Below are 24,993 nucleotides of genomic sequence, written 5' to 3'. Positions count from 1 at the left end.
CTTGACAGATATTTATTAGAAACTTATATTATAATGGACCAGAATGCAAACCTGCTGCAGGCTGTCTCATAAATTGCTATTATGCTAAATCAGGTGTGTGAAAAGGATGTAAAGAAAGAAAGATAGCATGGTCCCATTGTTGATAATCTCAGGGGGGAATGCAAATAGCTTTAGTTAGAAACAATATGGCAAGGGAAGAAATGAAAATATTGGTAAAGCAATAAGTATGCCAAAATCAGTGACTGAGCTGTTAGTTTCCTCCTTATGATTCAGATGGATTCTAATTGAAAACATAAGTCGGTTGATTGTATTCAGGTTTTATTTATGATCAGTTCTGATTACACAAATTATGACAAATGAGACTTGGGGAATAAGCTCAGCAATGTATTCTGTGTTGCTAGGTAACCAGCCACCATTATTTCAAACAGTGCAGCTAATAAGTGGTAAATGAAACATCTAATGCATCATGCCATAGGTTTCTTAATTCTTCAGTCTTTGGTGATAATAATATATATATCATACATTCCTTCTGTTAAATGCTTTAAAATATGACAAATTCAAGCAGATCCTATAGAATAGAGCAGAGTAGAATAGAATAGAATGTAATAGAATAGAGTAGAATAGAATAGAATAGAATTATTTATTGCGCAAGTGTGATTGGACACACAAGGAATTTATCTTATGCTCTCATATGCACAAACATAATCTATGATTGACTCAATGTCACCAATGTTTTAGAGGAACAGATAATCACTATATTTAAATTGTAGATGTCCTGGTGCTTGGATGGAATATAGTGGTGGACTTTAGTAAATCTATACATGATTAGTTTCGTCTAATATCCTACTTTATTATTAACCAAATACTATTTAAGTGACCTACAAAAAGGGTAAATGATGTACATGAGTGGCTATGGAACCACCTTTCATATTTAACTGCATATGAATTCATACTATAAAAATTAACATCTCCTTCATCTGTCAGCTTTAAAAAATAGTATGAGGTCTGGAAGTATGTAGAAATAATGCAGATAAAATAACTTTTTAGCTTGTATTTTTACATATATATATTTTCAGATGAGCCAAGCAAGGTTATTACAATGTTGTATCAAGGATCAGTGATATCACCTAATTGCTGTTCATTAAGTGTATCTCACGAACAACAGAAAGTGGAACTCAGATGCATATGCCACTTTCTTAATATAAAATATAGGTCCCATTCAGTGAAGGGCTACCAAAATTTTTACTACCACACTGTGGGCGTGGCTTATGCATTTTCTTTCAATATCTTTCAGTGCAAATTGGGTGCTCTGGGGTGGAGCTCCATTTTTGCTTGCTTGTCCCATTCAATGCAAAGCCTTTTTCCCTGCCAGGTACTTTGCTTCAAATGGGTCCTGCTAAAGATTAGAAAAGGAAAGGGGACTGAGAATCTAGGTTGTTGAAAATGAATATTAATTGTGGAACAGGGTCATAAGTTATATATAGTTTTGGTATAGTCTTTCATGGGTAAGAATGGTCAGAATAATTGCTAGATAAATTCTCAGCTGCTTCCCGTCTACCCTCAGAAAGTCAGAAAAGGTTTTGTGCAAATCGGAAGACGGATAATGGAAGGCCTTTATTAGGATCTAACTTAAAGTGACCAGATTTCAGCATTGTTAAAGTGGGATACCATTGACTGGGGTTATTGTGGTTGGCTCTGGGCTAGCTCCTCCTGAAATGGGATCCTCAGAGGGGGTAATGGCAGACAGTCCATTAGGTAGTCGCCCCCTGAATGATTCATCATCGTTATCATCACTGGATTCAGAAGGAGAGACATTCATTGATGTGCGCAGATGCAGGGCAATGTCTAGGAAAGAGCAACTGCATAAATACTACAGAAAACAGGGTAGATCACCTGTGGCTGGGTGTAATTAGACTAATTGGGGCTGCTGTTAAATAGTTAGCATTTTGGCCTCTGGGTGTGGAAGTTTATCAGTTCGGTAAAGGAGGACATGTGTTTTGTATCAGGATTCTATAAGGACTCTCTTTGAACTGTTTCCAGGACTTTTGAACAAAATCATAGTCAAGCTTGTGACTTTGCGAACTCTTGAAGGAGAGTGGCTGTGACGTCTTCACAGCTGCTTGTTATCTGCTTTGTGTTTGTTTATTGTTCTTCACAGCACTTTAAGGTGGTTGCTTTGAAGGTAAGCATTTTGTCTGACTAAAAGTGTGTGGCTCCTCTTTTACTTTTGATAAAAAACATTGTTATTGACTTACAACTGTGTGTGTCTTGATTCCTACCTTTGAACTTAATTGAGGGCTCGTGTGGAGAAGCCTGGCAGAACAGGGGTGGGGGATAATTTTTTTTGGTTTTTTCTCTCTCTCACCCCCTCACCTCTTGGTGATGTATAGGCTGCCAGTGCCCAGGCTGTGTCCTGCAAGCATGGCCTTAGTAACGGGCTGCCGCAGCCGGATCCCCTCACTCGGTTCCGAAGAATTCTTCAGGAAGCTCATCGCGAGCGCGAGGCCTACCCTGAGCTGGGAGACACAGGAAGTACAACCCACCTACGATGACCCAAAGATGCTTTGCCATTTCCTTCCGCCATAAGGGTGCGGGACAGATTATGAAAAAGCATAAGCAGGACATCTGGTTACCTTAATCTAACTCTGCTTCTAAAACCCAATATTTGATTTAATCACTTAGAACAGGGATGGCTGATCTTTTCTCAACCGAGTGCCCATAGTACATGCACACGTGGACAAATGTGCATACATGTGCCCAAACCTCTAAAATGCAATGCATGCACATCTCCCCCCACCTGCCCCGCCTTCCATGCATGCACATGCAGCCCCTCTCACACCCTCTGTTCCCCACACACGTATGGCAGAGACCCAAAGGCCAGCTGGTCATGAGAGACATGCGCATATGCACAGCCGAACTGAACTGGGATGAGAGCTCGCATGCTATCAGAGAGGGCACTGCATGCCACCTGGACCACATGCCATAGGTTCGCCATCACGCACTTAGAAGATTGGGATGAACACCTGGTCTCATAGGAGAAAAATACCTTTTTTGTAGAGTTCCCATTATCTTTTAAGGATTGTCTTCCAATTATTACTATCTAGCAATGCGGTGACATGAACCTGGAAGAAAGAGATGAATCTTGTATTCTCTATCTCCTGAATCCCATAGCTTTCTCCCATAGCCACTCTGCCAAACTCAGCTCAGGGATGCCTTAATTCCCACACCTTATTTAGGTGAGCAAAACTCTTCATTTTCATCACAACTAGATACAACTAGAGAAATAGTTAATGTAAGCAAAATATTACTAAGATCCCTGAGATTTCACATCCTGACATCTGCTAGAAATGTTATACTCTGGAGGTCTCCATTGAAAGAAGTATGTTAGTATCAGAGATAGTGATTGCACCACAGTTGTGAATGCCTTCTTGGAGATAATTCTGTAATAAATTATTTGTGTTATTGCACTGCCATAAAACTAACTTCACTCATGCCTTTAAAAAAATGATGTTTAAGTCAATATTTTAAACTATTGTTTATTCATCCTTTTTTTTCTCTGTGTGTTCCCGGAGATGTTTTTTTAATTATAAATTACTTTATAATAGTATTTATTATTTATTTATTTATTATTTAGATTTGTATGCCGCCCTTCTCCAAAGACTCGGGGCGGCTCACAACAGAGTAAAACAAATCATAAATAATCCGAATAAGTTTAAAATATTTAAGATTTAAAAAAACCCATATACTAACAGACACACACACAAGCATACCGTGTATAAATTAAACATGCCCAGGGGGAGATGTTTCAATTCCCCCATGCCTGACGGCAAAGGTGGGTTTTAAGGAGTTTACGGAAGGCAGGAAGAGTAGGGGCAGTTCTAATCTCCGGGGGGAGTTGGTTCCAGAGAGCCGGTGCCGCCACAGAGAAGGCTCTTCCCCTGGGGCCCGCCAACCGACATTGTTTAGTTGATGGGACCCGGAGAAGGCCCACTCTGTGGGACCTAATCGGTCGCTGGGATTCGTGCGGCAGGAGGCGGTCTCAGAGATATTCTGGTCCGATGCCATGAAGGGCTTTAAAGGTCATAACCAACACTTTGAATTGTGACCGGAAATTGATCGGCAGCCAATGCAGACTGCGGAGTGATGGTGAAACATGGGCATACCTAGGTAAGCCCATGACTGCTCTCGCAGCTGCATTCTGCACGATCTGAAGTTTCCGAACACTTTTCAAAGGTAGCCCCATGTAGAGAGCATTACAGTAGTCGAACCTCGAGGTGATGAGGGCATGAGTGATTGTGAGCAATGAGTCCCGGTCCAGATAGGGCCGCAACTGGTGCACCAGGCGAACCTGGGCAAATGCCCCCCTCGCCACAGCTGAGAGATGGTTTTCTAATGTGAGCTGTGGATCAAGGAGGATGCCCAAGATGCGGACCCTCTCTGAGGGGGTCAATGATTCCCTCCCCCCCATGGTAATGGACGGACAGATGGGATTGTCCTTGGGAGGCAAAACCCACAGCCACTCCGTCTTATCCGGGTTGAGTTTGAGTCTGTTGACACCCATCCAGGCCCCAACAGCCTCCAGGCAACGGCACATCACTTCCACCGCTTCGTTGACTGGGCATGGGGTGGAGATGTAAAGCTGGGTATCATCAGCATATTGATGATACCTCACCCCATGTCCTTGGATGATCTCACCCAGCGGTTTCATGTAGATGTCAAATAGTAGGGGGGAGAGGGCCGACCCCTGAGGCACCCCACAAGGGAGAGACCTCGGAGCCGACCTCTGACCCCCCACTAACACCGACTGCGACCGGCCAGAGAGGTAGGAGGAGAACCACTGGAGAACAGTGCCTCCCATTCCCAACCCCTCCAGCCGGCGCAGAAGGATACCATGGTCGATGGTATCGAAAGCCGCTGAGAGGTCAAGGAGCACCAGGACAGGGATAAACCCCTGTCCCGGGCCTGCCAGAGATCATCCATCAACGCGACCAAAGCGGTTTCCATGCTGTAACCGGGCCTGAAACCAGACTGCTGGGGACCTAGATAATTGGCTTCTTCCAAGGACCGCTGGAGCTGGAGTGCCACCACCTTCTCGACAACCTTCCCCATAAAGGGAAGGTTGGAGACTGGACGATAGTTATTAAGTACGGCTGGGTCCAGGTAAGGCTTCTTGAGGAGGGGGCGCACAAGCGCTTCTTTATAGAGTGTTGGAAAAACTCCCCTCCCCAAGGAAGCGTTGGTAATCTCCTGGGCCCAGCTCCATGTCACCTCCCTGCTGGCCGAAACCAGCCAGGAGGGACACTGATCCAGTAAACAGGTGGCAGAACTCACAGCTCCAATGGCCTTGTCCACTTCATCAGGTGTCACCAGATCAAACTCTTCCCAGACAGGTGGACAAGTACGTGCCCCAGTCACCTCGACTGACTCATTGTCAGTTGACTCTGTTTTACAATTGGAGTCGAGATCGGCCCGGATCTGAGCGACTTTATCAGCGAAAAACGAGTTAAAATCCTCGGCACTGCTCTGCAAGGGCTCCCCAGCTCCCTCCTGGTTAAGAAGGGAGCGGGTCACCCTAAACAGAGCGGCCGGGCGGGATTCCACTGATGCAATCAAGGCGGCATGGTACGCGCATCTTGCCGCCTTGAGCGCCACTTTCTAAGTCTTAATAAAAGCTCTTACAAGTGTTCGGTCAGATTCAGACCTACTCTTCCTCCATCGCTTCTCTAGACGTCTCTTTTGGCGTTTCAACTCCCGGAGCTCCTCATTGAACCATGGGGCTCTACGGGGTCTAGCGCCACGGAGAGGTCGCAAAGGCGCAATCCAGTCAAGAGCCTCCGCCGCAGCCCTGTTCCAGGCCTCAGCAAGAGACTCCGCCAAACTCTGGACGAGTGCCTCTGGAATAACCCCAAGTGCCGTCTGAAAGCCCTCTGGGTCCATCAGGCATCTGGGGCGGAACATCTTCATTGGTTCCGCCTCCCTGCGGGGAAGGATTGGAGCCAGGAAGTCAAGCCGTAGTAGAAAATGGTCTGACCATGACAAAGGCAATGCTTCTAAGCCCCTTAGTCTCAGACCATTACTCAATTGCTCAGGAAGAAATACAATGTCAGGTGCGTGCCCTCCCTCGTGAGTCGGACCCTGTACTACTTGAGTCAGGTCCATGGCTGTCATGGTGGCCATGAACTCCTGTGCCAACCCAGAGGTTTCGCCGAGTGATGGCAGGTTGAAGTCCCCCAGGACAATAAGTCCGGGGAACTCCACCGCCAACCCGGCTACCTCCTCGAGTAGCACAGGCAGGGCTTTTGACACGCAGCTGGGAGGTAGGTACGTGAGAAATAAGCCCACCTGAACCCCTAAGTCCAACTTCATCAAGAGAGACTTGCAACCCGCAATTTCCGGAGCAATGAGTCTACGTAGGCAAAGGCTCTCCCTGGCTATAATAGCCACTCCTCCTCCCCTTCCCTGGGGTCGAGGTTGATGCCGGCTGGGCAGATTTCAGAGAGAGGAACACCTCCCTCCGGGCCCAGCCAGGTTTCAGTAATGCATGCCAGGTCGGCCTTCTCATCCAGGATCAGATCCCGGATGAGGAGAGCTTTATTTACCACCGACTTGGCATTAAGCAGCAGCAACCTGAGCCCAGGGCCAGAGTTACACTCATCACCAGTACCCAAGATTGGGCTCACAGAGCCAGAACAAGGGACCGTTATTAAGCAATGATCTCTTGTTCCCCTAGAACGGCTAACTCTGTGGCCCCCGCCATATCTGCCTCTCCCCAGCAACACAGGGATATTCCGACCCTCTGCCACCCCAGAGATCAGTGCCCCTTCCTCTCCTGTCTCCCGAGCGTCAGGTGGGCCAAATCTATCATTCATACTACTATCAATCATCTCATCCATACCATAACCCCACCCACCCCCACCAACCCAATCATACCAGTCATTCCACTGACACTCACAAGTATACTTATCCCAGTCATCCATTAATTAGAACCCCAGTTATATTAAAAATCAATTAAATTAGTAACAATATAAAATAGCAATTAATAACAATTTAGTATGCCATCCTACTATGTTTAACTGCACTTAGTCAATAAATTTAACTGTAGGTCCTAGTGGAATCATATGTTACACACAAGTGCCACATGGGAGATTTCTTTTGTTTTGTGTAACACTTTTTCTATTAACCCCCATTTCATTTGAATATATTATTTCTAAAGTACCAGTTTGAAGAATTTACACAATTATTCCATATATATATATATATGTTTTCATAGATTTTCACGGGTATAGGTATGACGGTCTTGGTGTATTCGGGTTTCTTCCCGTGTAGGATTTGGAAATTTCTGGCGACATTTCGACGAGGTCCCACTCGTCATCTTCAGGCTGGTGTTTCTGTCTTTGTTCTAAGGCGAACACTGTGAGACCTGAGCTGCCTTCCTTCTATAAATATTGGTGGCTGGGTGTGGTTTGATGGCTCAGCAATTGCCTGCTGTGTAGAAACTTCCTGGTGAGTCAGTGGGATAACATCTGGGGTCGTTGATGTAGCTGAAGTATGCTGATTAGTTAATGGTTGTTGATTAGGCGTGATATCCTGAGTAGTTGAAGCTTGCAGGCTACTTGATTGCTCTGCGATGTCTGTTCTGAGTCTAACAGGAGAGTCAATGCATGTGTTGCAGAACATAAGAATGCATTAAAGAAAAAAGAAAAAACCTCCTCCCTTTTCCAACACTTCAAAACTACAGGACATGAAATTGATTTTGACAGTACTAAATTAATTTCCAAAACAGAACACTACAGCAAAAGAATAATCATGGAAGCCATCGAGATAGAAAAACATCCCCAAAATATGAACAAGTGGGATGATACCTCCCGCCTACCAGACATTTGGAAACCAGCCCTCAAACGTAACCCAGCCATAAAAACTGAAACTAGACTCAGAACAGACATTGCAAAACAATCAAGTAGCCTGCAAGCTTTAACTACTCAGGATATCAAGCCTAATCAACAACCATTGACTAATCAGCATACTTCAGCTACATCAACGACCCCAGATGTTACCCCACTGACTCACCAGGAAGTTTCTACACAGCAGGCAATTGCTGAGCCATCAAACCACACCCAGCCACCAGTATTTATAGAAGGAAGGCAGTTCAGGTCTCGCAGTGTTCGCCTTAGAACAAGGACAGAAACACCAGCCTGAAGATGACGAGTGGGACCTCGTCAAAATGTCACCAGAAATTTCCAAATCCTACACGGGAAGAAACCCGAATACACCAAGACCGTCATATATATGTATATATATATACACAAAAATATGTAACCCTTCCCTGGTGCAGAGCTGAAGGGATTGGATACTGTAGCCTAGAGGATAATTCTCTGCCTTACAAGGCAAAGGTTGCAGGTTCAAGTCCCAGTGGGTATGGCTAGCTGATGAGGCCAAAATAAGGCCGAAATAGATCTATCCTTGTCTCCCTTAATTTTCAAATTCAGCGAAAAAAACATGTGACATACCAGGAAGTTTCTACACAGCAGGCAATTGCTGAGCCATCAAACCACACCCAGCCACCAGTATTTATAGAAGGAAGGCAGCTCAGGTCTCGCTGTGTTCGCCCTAGAACAAGGACAGAAACACCAGCCTGAAGATGATGAGTGAGACCTCGTAGAAACGTCGCCAGAAATTTCCAAATCCTACATGGGAAGAAACCCGAATATACCAAGACCGTCATACCTGTACCCGTGAAAATCTACGAAAACATGCACACACACACACACACACACATATATATATATGTGTGTATATATATATATTGCCATACTTCAAATTGGAGCTGAAAATAACTCTGCACTTTATTAATAAAAAAGATTTTCTTTTATTGGAATGTTCTCCAAATCAACCCAGAAAACTTCAGGGGAAGTTTGTTTCTAATCAAGTAAATTGGACCAGCTGACCCACAAGGTCCCTTCCAACTCTGTTAATCTGTTAAATTTGTTAAATAAATAGCATGCTAAAATGTTTTCAGTTTGGAGGTATGTCAGCAACACTTTCAGCCTTTTATCTTCTCTGGAATAATAGGAAAAAATTCACCCTGAAATGAGACTTGTAAAAAATTTCTACTCTGTAATTATACCTGTCGCCACTTTCAAATGAATGGGTATAAATAGCCTATGGAATAGAAGTTTTCTATTGTGTTCTTTTTCTGTCAAAGGTTATATACCTGCACCTCATCAGCAGTTGCTAGCCTGATCTGCACAAAACTGACAGCAAATTTTCTGTAATAGTTTTCCATTGCACTATTAAGCCATGCGTTACTCACAGGGCAATAGATGTTGTATAATCTTGTTGGTTGGGGGGGGAATGTCTTTGAGAATTGTATCATGCAAGGAGGTCAGAAACTATACTTAATAGATTATTTTTAAATAATATACCGTATTTTTCAGTGTATGAGACACACTTTTTTCCTCCCTAAAAGAGGCTGAAAATTAGAGTGTGTTTTATACTCCAAATGTAGCTTTTAGGAAGCTTTCCCCCCCCCCCCCCAGCCCTAACTAGGTGCTAACTACCTTTCTGGCTTCTTATTCCCTCTGAAGAAGGTCCATGGACCAGCACCAGTCTGCAGCATCCCAGAAACCGGGCCACAGCTACTCTGGTCCATGGAAAATCCTCTCTCCATGGAACCAGTTCCTGTGCCCAAAAGTTTGGGGGGCAGTGTTCTAAAAGACTCCCACCCAAATAAAAATCAATCCAATCCTATTTAGCATTTTCAGCATTGATCAGTTTTGATTCTATTGCTGAGAAAAACTCTTTAAATGTTCATTTTGTTTGCAATTTTACATTAAATGTTATTCAAAATTATAATTCTCAGCAATAGAATCAAAATTGATCAATGCTGAAAATTATAATTTTGAATAACATTTAATGTAAAATTGCAAACAAAATGAACATTTAAAGAGTTTTTTAAAAATCCAAATCAAATTTTCTCATCTAGTATGAATGTATCTTTAAGATCCATTTTGTTCTGCAGAACATGAATCACCAATTTCAATGTGATGTGCAAGATTTGATACAATAGATTCAGAGGCTGAACAAAAGAATATTTAAAAAAAAAATTAAAAATGAAGAAATCGAACTCACTAGAGACAAATTCTCTGAGGTCTTTTGCAAACTGGAGCTGAACTGTAAAATTATTCTTAGTCGGCAGCTTTTCTGAATGATAACAACACATTTGAAACCACACGTCTTCCCAGTTAGCATTGTTTTACATGCTGTGCTCTTCTCTCTGTAATTCATGGCAGCATTGTTCTGAATATCTCCATCATTATAGTTCTTTCTAAGCAGTATACATGTAAGGATGCTCACAAATAAAAAAGAGCTAAAGACAGGACCATTAAAGGAGACTATTGCAGAGGTTTAGTGGAGGAAAACATTAATTGTGTCTTTGTATGTGTAAATGTGTGTGTGTGTGTGTGTGTGTGTGTGTGAGAGAGAGAGAGAGAGAGAGAGAGAGAGAGAGAGAGAAAGAGAAATATTGCATTTGTATTTAATCCTAATTATATTCTTATATCCAAACAAGTGCTAGCTAAAGCAAAACAATAGGAATTGTCAGCAAGCTGGGAGCAAGCAGCATACTAGGCCTGCAGAAATACAAAATAATATTTAAAATAAGGAACGCATGCATTCTCCCCAAACTAGGGATATTTGAATGTCAGATTTGTTCTTTTCCTTCTTTCATTTTTTTTGAAAAACAAGCTCTTTCCGTTTCATTTATAAAAGAATTTGCAAGTGTTGATTAATGTTGGTACTTAAGGAAAATCCACATCCATCTTTACTTAAAAAAATTCCACAATATTCTATAACTTTTTATTGAATTATCCAGGGGTGGGTTCCTCCCATGATGAATCAGATTGCCTGAACCGTTAGTGACCTGCTGGTGACATGAAGATGGTATCACGGATTCAGTTCTGTCTGTGCCGGTCCATTCGTGCCACCATCTTTTGGGGAAATTTTCAGTGTTTTTTTCAGTATTTCGATGGTTTCTCCTCATCCTCTGCTTTGAAAAAAGTCCTCCCACCTGCCCCCCCCCCCCCCGGTTAATAACAACATTTATTTCTTTGCCCGATTCACAGATGAGCAGCTCTTCAGCTGTGTTTTGGGCTGAAATCACCTTCTGAGCATGTGTGGAAGTGAATTTGCAGAACGAGAGCACACACATGAAACATCGCAATGCAAACCAATAGTGAAGGTAAATGGAACCCACCCCTGGAACTATCATGTCTTATTATGTAATTGTATTAATCGATATGCAACAAAGGCTCTGGATCAAAGAGAATGCAAACTACATGCCCTTGTCACCTCGAGGTTCGACTACTGCAACGCTCTCTACATGGGGCTACCTCTGAAGAGTGTTCGGAACGCGGCTGCACGAGCAGTCATGGGTCTTCCCAGATATACCCATGTTTCGTCAACACTCCGCAACCTACATTGGTTGCCGATTGGTTTCTGGACACAATTCAAAATGTTGGTGATGACCTATAAAGTCCTACATAGCATTGGACCAGATTACTTACGGGACCGCCTTCTGCTGCTTAAATCCCAGTGGCCAATCAGGTCCCACAGAGTTGGTCTTCTCCAGGTCCCGTTGACCAGACAATGTTGTCTGGCAGGGCCTAGGGGGAGAGTCTTCTCTGTGGCGGCCCTGGCCTTCTGGAACTAGCTCCCTCCAGAGATTCGGACTATCCCCACCCTCCCCACCTTTTACAAGAGCCTTAAGACCTATTTCTGTTGCTAGGCATGGGGCAACTAGCATATGCCCCGCCTCCTTCTGACCATTAAAAGATTTGTATTTATTTATTTATTTATTTACTTACTTACTTACTTACTTACTTACTTACTTACTTACTTACTTACTTAGTTTGCCGATCCCAGTAAAGCGGCCTTTTGCCATTAACAGATGGAGATTTTGTCAATTCCAATGTTTTTCAAATGTCTGCTGAGATCCTTTGGCACTGCGCCCAGCGTGCCAAGTACCACTGGGATCACTTTCACTGGCTTATGCCAAAGTCGTTGCAGCTCGATTTTTAGATCTTTGTATTTCACTAATTTCTCTGCCTGCTTCTCCTCAATTCTGCTGTCCCCTGGGATTGCAATGTCGATTATTATTATTATTATTATTATTATTATTATTATTATTATTAACTTATAATCAGCAATCTTTGAGCTACTATCCAGCAATACAGCAATACCAAATGTATCATAGATCAAACCTGAGCTGGCCAGAAGCTACTTATGGACTGACATATCATCTTCAGCATACATGTGCCTACAGTGAGAATAATGACATTTAACAGCAGTTCAAACAATCTCAGACACAAAAGCTTAATTTTTCATGACAGCAGAACATTCATTCTTTCACAACAAATTATTGCTAACCTAAATACTTATAACAGAACTCTAAAAATAATATTTTTTGCCAGATTATAAGAACAAAAGTATTGCAAATGCTTCAACAATTTGCTTGCTTGCTTGTTTGTTTATTCGTTCATTTGTTCATCCATTCATTTAGTCAAGCACATATTAGATGATATATATAAGTATAAACATGATTTGAATATATGATATGAATGCAAATAAAAGAGAACATTAGGACAGGGACAGTAGGCATGCTGATGCGCTTATGCACACCCCTTACAGATCTCTTAGGAAGGTTAACAGTAGATAGTCTAAGATTAATATTTTTGGGATTTGAGGAAGAAAACACAGAGTATGGTATGCATTCCAGGCAATGACTACTCTGTTGCTGAAATCGTATTTTCTACAATCGAGTTTGGAGAAGTTCACTTTAAGCTTGTATATATTGTGTGCTCGTGTATTGTTGTGGTTGAAGCTGAAGTAGTCATTGAAAGGAAGGACAATGTAGCAGAAAAATGTATGAACTATGCTTTGGTCATAACTGAAAGTGGTCTACCTGTAGGTTGTCTAAGCTCAGAATTTCAAGTCTGATACGCAAGGTATTTTGTCAGCAAAGGAATGGAAGACTCTTCTTGTAAAATATCTCTGAACTCTCTCAATTGCATTAATGTCCATTATGCAATGTGGGGTCCAGACATATGAGCTATATTCAAGAATTGGTCTAGCAAATATTTTGCATGCTCTAGTTAGTAATGTAATATTATGGGAGAATAAGCTATGCAAAATTAGGTTTAAAACTCTTAATGCCTTTTTGGAAATGTTGTTACAGTGGGCTTTGGCACTTAAGTCATTAGATATAATTACTCCAAGGTCCTTGACAGAGTGAGAGTCGTCTACAAGTTTGTGTCCATTCACTTTGGTTTTTGTGTTCTGGTGTTTTGTTTTGTTTTTTTTGCCAATGTGTAAGATAGAGAATTTGTTTGTTGAGATTTGGAGCTGCCAATTGTTTGACCATTCTGACACAAAATCAAGGTCTTTTTGAAGGGTAACAGCATTGTTGGTGGTGTTAAATAGTTTTATATCATCAGCAAACAGAATGCATTTGCTTATAGTATGACCACAAAGGTCATTTATGTAAAGTATAAAGAGTGTTGGTCCTAGAATGCTGCCTTGAATGATATCACTGTTAACAAATGCAGGTATGGTTTCACCAAAATCACATTTGCTGTATGGTTAAACCATACTCAGAGCAGCAGAAGCCAATAACCTCAGCCTGAAGATGGTGAATGGGATTTCGCCGAAACATCACAAAGACACTCAAAATATTGAGCATGGGGGGAAAAACGAACTCACAATAGTCTACATACATATACCCATGGAAATCTATGAACACACACACACACACACCTATAACTATTCCAACTGGCTTTTGCGGGAGTTTTTGGCATTCTACTGAGTCTGTAAGAACAGTGTTCTCCACATCCACATTTTAAAAGATGTGCATATTTCATCAGAAAAGAAAGAAAGGAGATGAGTAATGATATGATCAGTGTTATTAATGAGCAGAGTGCAGTGAAACAAATATCTTCCATCCATGAGTCATATTTACCAGTGACCTTTCCAGAAATCAAAATTATTAGCTTTTCAAGGTACATTCTCCATTTAGACCTCTATAGATCAAGTTTAAGTAACGCTAAATCCCTTTGTATTGCAGATTTCATGTTGCTCCAAGATTGCTTTTTATATTTATTTGTCAATGAGTACATTGTAGGTTTCTTTATTAGAATATCTATCAAAAAACATGGACATAAAAAGCAACAAGATCAGCTTCAATCTTTCCCTTTTATTCATAGGAATCTGTGCCATCAACATCTATAAATACCAATGGAACAAAAATCTCTCTCTCTCTCTACACTCTTATCTTTGATAAATTGTCTTGGGTTGTCTTAAAGCTACAGTCCTTTCAACACTTAGGAGAATATGTCAATGGAAGTCAATCAGATTGACTGGTTTAGATTGTGATTTTAGATATAACATTTTGAGCAAATAACATTGCCACAGCATAATGATATATTAACATATTCTCTTTTTCACACCATATATGCTAAGGATGTAAAATAAATCTACCACAGCTTTATTTTCTTTATTTGGAAATTCTGAGATTTGCCAAAATGCACCCACCAACAATAAAAGCAAGCAATAAACACTTCCCAGCATCCATCATTTTTGTCATGGAAAGTTTGCATAAACAAATGTATATTTATGAAAGTTGCATACTTTTGCAACTGTGAAGTAGCACATAAACTTGTATGAATTAACATAGGTGGTTGCATACAAAAATGAACATTGGGAATAAATTATTTGCATACAGAAATATGCATAATGCAGACAGCTGTCTAAAATATGTGAAACAAATTGTTAATCTATTTTTATTTTTTACTGTGGAATTAGATAAAAAACAATACACTAAAACAATACCCTTTGTGGCCTCACAGTAGCTGAATAACTAGGTCTTGATCACTTTCAGGAGGATTGGCCATTTTTTGTTTGCAGAGGTCCATAAGCTGCCTCAGAAGGCCATGAGTGAGAAACTCATCTACAAGTCTCCTGTCACTGACATATTTGTGAAGGGCAACCATAGCGCACTTTATTATTTATTTGTTTGTTTGTTTATTATCTATCTATCTATCTATCTATCTATCTATCTATCTATCTATCTATCTATCTATCTATCTAGCTAGCTAGCTATCTAGCTAGCTAGCTAGCTATCTAGCTATCTAGCTATCTAGCTATCTAGCTATCTAGCTATCTAGCTATCTAGCTATCTAGCTATCTAGCTATCTAGCTATCTAGCTATCTAGCTATCTAGCTATCTAGCTATCTAGCTATCTAGCTATCTAGCTATTGGATTTCTATGCCGCCCCTCTCCAAGGACTTGGGGTGGCTCACAACATATAAAATACACAGTATACAATATCTTAAATGCAATTAATTAATTAAAAATCTAAAACAAAAAAAACCCAAAACCATAAAAAAACAATCATTCCATTCACTGCACATTCTCTCAACACATTCATTGCCCAGGGGCCAAGATTTAATGACCCCAGGCTTGGTGGCATAAATGAATCTTCAGACTCTTACGGAAGGCGAGGAGGGGGGGCAGTACGAATCTATTCCAGAGAGCCCCCCCCCAGAGAAGGCTCTTCCCCTAGGCCCCACCAAATGACATTGTTTAGTTAACAGGACCTGGAGAAGGCCGACTCTGGGAGACCGTCGCTGGGATTCATGCGGCAGAAGGTGGTCTCAGAGGTATTCTGGTCCCATGCCATGTAGGGCTTTATAGGTCATAACCAACACTTTGAATTGAGTCCGGAAACTAATTGGCAGCCAATGTAGACCACGGAGTGTTGGAGAGATATGCATCTTTCTGGGCAAGCCCATGATGGCTCGCGTGGCTGCATTTTGCACAATTTGTAGTTTCCGAACGATTTTCAAAGGTAGCCCCAGGTAGAGAGCATTGCAGTAGTCGAACCTTGAGGTGATAAGGCTGACTCATTGCCAGCTGACACTGCATTACAATTGGAGTCGCGGTCAGTCTGGAACTGAGCGATTTTATCTGCAAAAAACTTATTAAAGTCCTGCAATGATTCGGCAACTTCCCCCTAGTTAATGAGAGAACGAGTCACCCTAAAGAGGGTGGCTGGGCGGGATTCCACAGATGCAATCAGGCCAACATTGTATGCACGTCTTGTCGACCTGGTCACCACTTTGTAAATCTCCATATGAGCTTTTACAAGTGTTCAGTCAGATTTGGGTCAACTTTTCCTCCAACACTTCTCTAGACATCTCTTCTGGCATTTCATCCCCCAGAGTTCCCCAGTTATTAGACAGATTCTACTTGGAGAAGGAAGGCTCAAAAATAGCCAGATCTAAGGCCACATAGAGCTTTCCAGCTAATTGTTATTACCTTGAATTGCATCCAAAAACTTAACAGCAGCCAGTGCAAAATAATAGTGTATCACATGGTTAAATCACACTTAACCTGTTGTCAAATGAGCAGCTGAACTTTGAACTAGCTGTAGCTTCTAAACAATCCTGAAGGCCTGCTAGATTTGATAGGCTCCATTGTCAAAGGTCTGGTAGATATATATATATAGTTGCCTATTATTAGCACATTGACAATACTTCGTCCTAGGCCAACAGATGTCTGTCTCCTGTGATTTCCTGCAGATTTCCATGCTGAAGAACTTGAGGGTTTGATTTGGTCTATCCTATTCACCACAGAAAGGAAATGGTCAAATAGGTAAAAGAATTGAATGCAATGAATTAAAGTATAAACTTATGTAGCTCCATGTATTCTACAATCCTCATACATACACTGTAAGCCCCACAACGTAGACTTTGATGATTCAAAGGTAATCAAACTAAAATAGACCATTGGAAAAGTATCTTACACATGCAATTATTCTCTACTCCCCCCCACACACACACAATTATATTTTTGTGGAATTAAAGATTTGCTTTCTCTAATTTTTAGATTGTTTAGGGCTTTAGTCATGTAAATCCAAGGGAAGAATCTCTGTACAAAATAGTTCAGAGTACTACAGTATTTTTCAGAGTATAAGACAGACCCCTTTTCTCCCTAAAATAGGCTGAAACATTAAGTGCATCTTATACTCTAAATGTAGCTTTTTCAAAGCTTTATTTTTCCAGCCGTAACTAGGTGCTAACAATCTTCCCAGGTCTTACTTTGCAGGTTCTTTCATTGTTACTCTTTGCAAAGAATGTTTTCCAAGCCCTAAGTTTTTATAGTTTTTTTATTTCTCTACTTGCTCCGAATGTTTCTTTCCAGCCCTAACCAGGTGCTAATGATTTTCCCAGCTCTTACCTGCTTGCAAGCTCTTTCGTTGTTACTCTTTGTGAAGAATGTTTTTCAAGCCCTAAGTCTTTGTAGGTTTTTTTTCATTGCTCTAACATGCTCCAAATGTTTCTTTCCAGCCTTAACCAGGTGCTAATGATTTTCCCAGCTCTTACTCCCCCCAGATATCAGAGTTGCCCCAACCCTTCTTGCCTTTCATAAGCTCTTAAAAACCCACCTCTGTCGTAAGGCATGGGGGAATTGAAATATTCCCTTCCCCTAGGCTTATAAAATTTATGTATGGTATGACTGTATGTATGACTGATCTCTTAAATTGGGTTTTTTAGATTTTTTAATATTAGATTTGTTTACATTGTCTTTTTATTGTTGTTAGCTACCCCGAGTCTGCAGAGAGGGGAGGCATACAAATCTAATAAATGAATGAATGAATGAATGAATGAATGAATGAATGAATGAATGAATGAATGAATAAATAAATAAATAAATAAAATATTGTTACTGTCTCTGAATAAGGTTATTTTAAAGCCCTGACCAGGGATAAAATAATGTGCTGAAGCTGACCAGACTAAGGACACTAGCCAGATGAATACCTTGTAAGCAGATTCTTTTCCCTATTTTCCTCCCCCAAAACCAAGGTGCATCTTATACTCTGGCGTGTCTTATACTCTGAAAAATATGGTACTTTGTTTTCTGAAAAAATTATCAGATACAGTATTCTGGATTATCAGTTGGAGCTACCTTACGGACTTGTTTGCCTTAAACCACCTTCCTTCCTTCATCTTCCTTTGATTTTGTACACATTTCCTAATCATACTATAGGAGATCTTTCAGCTCTAGATTGCTTTCCAAATCATCCAATTGCACACTGGGATTTGCTCCTTGTGAATATTTACTAGGCTTTATGCCATGCCAATCAATGCCAGCACATAAACATTGTTAAAACATTAAAGATTAACAATAAAACAAGAATAAACTGCAACATCCATTACATTCCCTTGGGAACAATAACAACAAAATAGACAATCCGCTACAGGAAGAGATCATTCAAACATTATCCATCCTCAAAGCCTGATGGAATACCAAATTTTAAGGTATTTTCTAAATTCCAGCAAAATTGGGGGTCAGTCCAATATCAAAGGGAATGTTCTTCCATAGAAGTGGGGTGACGATTGAGAAAATCCACCCTATGATTTCTGTTGATGATTATCTTAAAGGGATAGGATGCAGAGGGGATGTACCCTTTCTGGTAGGTATTGATTGGGCAGATAGGGGGTCCTGAAGATAACCAGGTCCTTAACCATTAAGGAGTCTAAAGGTGACAACCAGCACCTTGGTTGTCACCTACTAAGCAGTCCAGTTCTAGAGGTATTTACTTGAGCAAACAGCAATCCTTAGGACTTGTGAAGCTGCTGCATTTTGGACCAGCGGTTGGTTCCTAGTGGTCTTCAAGGATTTAAATGTTCACTTTAAATGCATTTTTCATTTCACCCACCAAAAGAATCTCATAGCTCCTCTAAGGGAAAAGAACATTCCCTTTAGCCTTTTTAGCCAGAGCTGCTGCTGTGAGATTAAGGAAACAGAATTTTAAAAGCAACAATTCTCACATATCTGAATCTCCCCACAACCTGGACAAAATCTAGCTTAGAAAGCATTTTGAGTACCGAAGTTTACAATACAAAAGGGAAATAACAAAAAAAAATGCCATAGCAACATTGAATGGGTATGCATAAAAAGCCTAATTTTGGCAAAGCATGAAATGAAATCCAGAATGAATGGGAATAATTAACTGTAATCATGTGCCCAAACAGCACCACAACCAATGCATTAAAAAAAAGCTGAATACAAACAGGATATAAAATTAACAAACAGAAGTAGACTTCCATGATTGTCTGGAATTTCTGATTGTTTGCCTCATATTTATAACAATCCTTCACTGCATGGAAACAGCAGTTGACCCTGGTGTTCTATATACCAAACTCATCACAATTCCCATTGACAAAGCACTTGATAATAGCATGAGTTACTCCCAGGCTAAACAGAGTTTGGAGCTGGGGATTTTGCCAAGCTTTTGGACTTTGTATCCTTTGATATTTTCCCATTTTAAAACACATATAGAGAAAATTGGGAAGATGTCTTTCAAATTCCTTCAGATGGGATATTTGCTTAATTTTTTTGCTGATCACCCCACGCACACACAAGAAAAATGAATGTCTATTTCATTATATAGCTCAGATTGTCTAAACTACCATCTTAGTTCACCAACACATTTAACAATTTCACTGTCTTCATTTTTGAACTTTGCTGGTTTTCCATCATTCAGTCTCTCTTATTTCTCTCACTCAATAAAATGTAAAGCTTCTCTCTCCCCCCCCCTCTTTTTTCAAAACATCTTAATAGAATTTCCTTCCTATCAGTTGCTTCCCACCTGCTGTCTGGACTTTTTTGACACTCCCTGAGAACACCCTTAAACTCAGTTCAAAAGCATTTTATACATTGCATTATTCTTGATTGGGAATGGTAAAGAAGTTCAAAAATATTGCTATATCTTTGAAGTGATATGGTTTTAGTCTGTCTTCAATACAGTTACCACAACATAGGATTTCAAGGTTCTGTGCACTTCTAATCTTATTTTTAATAAAATAAATTCATTTTTGATCCTATTGCTGAGCATTTGGGCATCTTGCTGTCCCCATTTGAGCATCCGTGCTCATAATAGATAAACCTCTATTCTCTGAACTGTAAGAATAGTTATTATGTTTTAGACAGTTTATGCATGACATGAAATTATAAAACAGTGAAAAAGTATGGAAGGTTAAATTTACTAGTAAGGAATGTTAAAACTTGAGCAATTCATTAGAATAGAGTTTAAGTAGAAACTTTGTGTGAGTAATCTCAAGATCACTGCATGTAGTTATCTACTTTAATTCATCAATCTTGTTAGAATTATAACTTTGTATCACATCCATTAATTTAATTTTTAACCCAGCAACATCCCCAAATTATTGTATCACATCCATTAATGGATGTGATACAGTGTTCCCTCTAATTTTTTTTGGGGGGTGGGCGGGACTGGGCGGCACAGAAATATCAAATAAATAAATAAATAAATAAATAATAAACAAACAAACAAACAAAAACACAAACAAACAAACAAATAATAAATAATAAATAAACAAATAAACAAACAAATATAAAACCCACCCTGTTTTGCCTCAGAGAATTTCAAAATAAAATACTGTACTGTCTATAACAGTGAGCACATAATAGGGCAACTCTATCAATATCAAAATGCCACTTAAATAGTTGAGCTAGTTTCAAACTAGATTTTTATTTTCTTTCTCTCTTCCTTACTCCCATTCTTTTTCTTTTTCTTTTCCTTCCTCTCTTTTTTCTATCTGTTTCTCTCTCTTCCTCTCTTCCTCTCTCTCTCCTTCCCTCTCACTCTTTCCCTCTCGGCTTCTGGGAAGGTTTGAAAAACTCTGAGTTGATGATGATTTTTAAGTGAGCGATTGCTCACTGCTCAGCTTAGAGGGAACTATGATGTGATACAAGAATTTGGGAATGTTGCTGGGTTAAAAATCAACAAATCTAAAACACATATAACAACAAAAAACATGACTGTAGAGCAGATAAACCAATTGGAAATATTAACAAAAATGAAGGTAGTAAAGAAGGTAAAATACCTGGGTGTCTGAATAACCTCAAAAGCCTCTTTCTTAAAAGAGGATAATTACACTAAATTGTTAGCTCAGATTAAAAAAGATTTGGAAATATGGAATAATCTTCAACTCTCCCTCCTAGGAAGAATATCTACAATAAAGATGGATATCCTATCTAAAATTTCGTTCTTATTTCAGGTAATTCCAATTAACCCAGGTAAGAAATTCTTTATTGAACTTACAAAGATAGTCAAAAAATTTATCTGGCAAGGCAAAAAAGCAAGAATTAAATTAACTGTATTAGAAGATGTGAAAGAAAGAGAAGGTTTGGCCTACCTAATTGGAAATTGTATTATCAAGCAGCCGCCATGGTATGGATAAGAGACTGGCTCACCCTAGAAAGTAGTATAATTCTAAGTTTAGAAAACCACGATCTAATGTTGGGGTGGCATGCCTTCGTGTGGTATGAGAAATACAAAGTGCATAAGTATTTCAAAAATCATATAATTAGAAATTCCCTATTAGAAGTATGGACAGAGATAGGAAAGACCACGTCTTAGCTGGGCCCGAATGGATCTCCCCAATCGAGGCAATAAGGCACCCAAATTTATTACAAGGTACCACACGTTTAAGATACAAAGACCTTTTAGACTCGCATATGGAACTAAAAACTAGACAAGAATTAAATGATGAGGGAAGGGAGATAGATTGGTGGACCTATGCCCAAATTCAAACAACATTTCAAGCAGATAAAAAGACTTATTTTTTTCAGAGAGGGAAAAGTGTTTTTGATAAAATAATTATGAAAAATCAAGAAAAAATGATTGGAAACATTTATAAACATATACTAAGATCCAAAACAGAAAGTATTATGTTAAAAGATAGTATGATTAGCTGGTGCAGGAATTTTGGGCACTCAATAGACATGGACAAATGGGAAAATCTTTGGACATACAATTGGCAAATTACAAAGTCTGTGGTATTTAAGGAAAATCATATGCAGATGTTTCACAGATGGCATTTGCCACCCTACAGATTTTCTAAAATGCATCTGAACTCCCAACAGAATTGTTGGAAATGTAAAAAAGAGATAGGCACTTATTATCACCAGTGGTGGACCTGTCCTAAAGCTAAATATTATTGGAATCTAATAGAAAAATGGTTAAAAGAAATAATACAAGATAAAGTGGTCAAAACTCCAGAGTTCTTTCTACTAGGTATACCCTCCCAAAAATTTAAAAAAGAAACTAAATATCTATTAATACATATTTTAACAGCAGCCAGGCTAGCCTACGCACAAAGATTGAAGGATGTTGAAATTCCAAAAGAAGAAGAAATAATCATTAGGATTACTGATTGCGCTGACATGGATATGATGACAAGGCGGCTAAAAGGACAAGAAGAATCAGAATATAATAAAATTTGGTATAAGTTTTATGATTGGTTGAACAAAAGAATATTTATGTAATAGTATATTTCTATAATAGATGCTATAAAATCATGCAAATTCTGTAAATAGTAGTTTATATTATATATAGTTGACATTTTTCTTTTTATCTATCTTTTTCTCTCTTTTAATATGATTTGTAAGAATCCCTGTGACTTCTGAAAAGAATGGAGTGGTTTTGGCTCCTTTTTAATGTTCTGTGTTTTGTCTGTGTTTCTGCTTTGTCTCAAAATCAAAAATCAATAAAATATTTTTTTAAAAAAAGAATTATAACTTTGTAGAAAAAATATGAAATAGATTTATTCATGGGACATAGACCATAACAATATGCAATTAGTCATAATGAACATAGTGGTTCTTAACATGCCTAATAGATTGAAAAATCTGAATATTATCTCCTCCTCTGACAATTACATTGATTGACCCCATTCATTAGGGTCAATACTGATTTAGATTTCCCCACTGACAACAGAAATGGTTGAATCTTAGTCTTAGGAAATTAATGCTTTCTAAATTAAACTCAACTTTGAAGTAGCGCAACTAGAGAGACTATTACGGTTTCTTGGTCTTTGTTAGACACACATTGCAATCACAAACGCTTTTTACCTTTGTGTATGTATGGGTTTTTTATGACATCTCTTTTTATTCTATTGTTGATTTTATTATTAGTTTTTAACTGTTTTATTGCTGTTGTATTTATTTCTGCTGTTAGCAACCCTGAGTCCATTTTGGAGTAAAACATGTGGAGCTGGGTTTTTTTTTAATGCCTGCTCTTTATTCTTTTGGACTTCCCTATTTAACTTTATTATTATTGCTAAATTATTTTTTCAGTGATAGTTTAACAACTTAAACAACTTAAATCTTCCTCTCCCCCCCCCTTCAAATTTCTGGCTGAGCTTCTTAATATCCCATGAAGCAGAGCTATGCCTTCCTACCTATAAAATATACCAAGATTTGAAGCTTCATCCATGCTGAATAAATACAATAGCTCTACATTAGCTAGTTTGCTACTGGATATAATTAGAGCAGATTTGCATCTCCTGATTATGTTTGCTCTTCAAGAATAATGTGACTAATGGCAGCATCATGAAATGGTTTGGCTATATTATTAGATGACAACAAGAGCTATACTCCTATTTGAAAACAGCTGCTAGTACAGAGGACATTGGGAGGAGATAGGAGATTTCATCTATTTCTCCTGGACAATCAATTCATGTACTTCAATGTCATTGGTTTGTTGATATTTGGGGTGATAATCAAAGGGTTGTTCACACTCATTAATCGCTGAATTGGTTTGGAAAGACTTGTCTACAGAGAATTTCCTATAGGAAAGCAGAGCTGCATGTCTTCTTCATAAAACTCAAAATTTTATTTCTCTTTGTACAATGTTTCAAATGTTAGACATTGGAACTATTTTCAGGACCTGATCACTCCAAGATTACTTAACCAGGTAACCATCTAGAGTTGAGATCTAAAGTGTGCAATAGGTTGATATTCCTGGAGGCATATGTAATATGGCAAATGATTTAGCTTTACTAGATAAGTGGTCAAAGCAATGGAAACTGCAGTTAAATGTTTCCAAATGTAAAATAATGCACTTGGGCAAAAGGAATCCTCAATCTGAGTATTGTATTGGCAGTTCTGTGCTAGCAAAAACTTCAGAAGAGAAGGATTTAGGGTTAGTGATTTCTGACAGTCTCAAAATAGGTTAACAGTACAGTCAAGCAGTAAGGAAAGCAAGTAGAATTCTTGGCTGCATAGCTAGAGGTATAACAAGCAGGAAGAGGGAGATTGTGATCCCTCTGTATAGAGCGCTGGTGAGACCACATTTGGAATACTGTTTTCAGTTCTGGAGACCTCACCTACAAAAAGCTATTGATAAAATTGAACGGGTCCAAAGATGGGCTAGAAAAATGGTGGAAGGTCTTAAGCATAAAACTTATCAGGAAAGACTTAATGAACTTAATGTATAGTCTGGAGGACAGAAGGGAAAGGGGGGACATGATCAAAACATTTAAATATGTTAAAGGGTTAAATAAGGAAATAAAAAAATGAACACAAGAACAAGGGGGCACAATCTGAGGCTAGTTGGGGGAAAGATTAGAAGTAACGTGAGAAAATATTATTTTACTAAAGAGTAACTTGCTTGGAACAAACTTCCAGCAGACGTGGTTGGTAAATCCACAGTGACTGAATTTAAACATGACTGGGATAAACATATATCCACCCTAAGATAAAATACAGGAAATAATATAAGGGCAGACTAGATGGACCTTGAGGTCTTTTTCTGCCGTCAATCTTTTATGTTTCTATGTTTCTAATAAAAACTAAGGGTTTATTTATTACGATGGGCTTGTGATATATTTGACCACTGAGAAGGATAATCCAGGTATCTGATTGCTTCACCGGGAATGATGAATCCACAAACCACAATTCCTAAGCCCAAACAAATCTCTTTTGATAAAAGAATACATTTTCCAAAAGGCACCAAGGTCTATTTCTATGTAACTGTGTCTAGTTTAGGATAGTTACTTTTATTCTTCCATAAACTCTGTCCCAAAAGAACATGGACAAGGGCTAGTCTTCACATTAAGGTCAGCATATCT

This window comes from Erythrolamprus reginae, chromosome 2 (genome assembly GCF_031021105.1).
Source record: "Erythrolamprus reginae isolate rEryReg1 chromosome 2, rEryReg1.hap1, whole genome shotgun sequence".
Classification (NCBI taxonomy): Eukaryota; Metazoa; Chordata; class Lepidosauria; order Squamata; family Dipsadidae; genus Erythrolamprus; species Erythrolamprus reginae.
Note: the sequence above shows the minus strand (reverse complement) of the source record.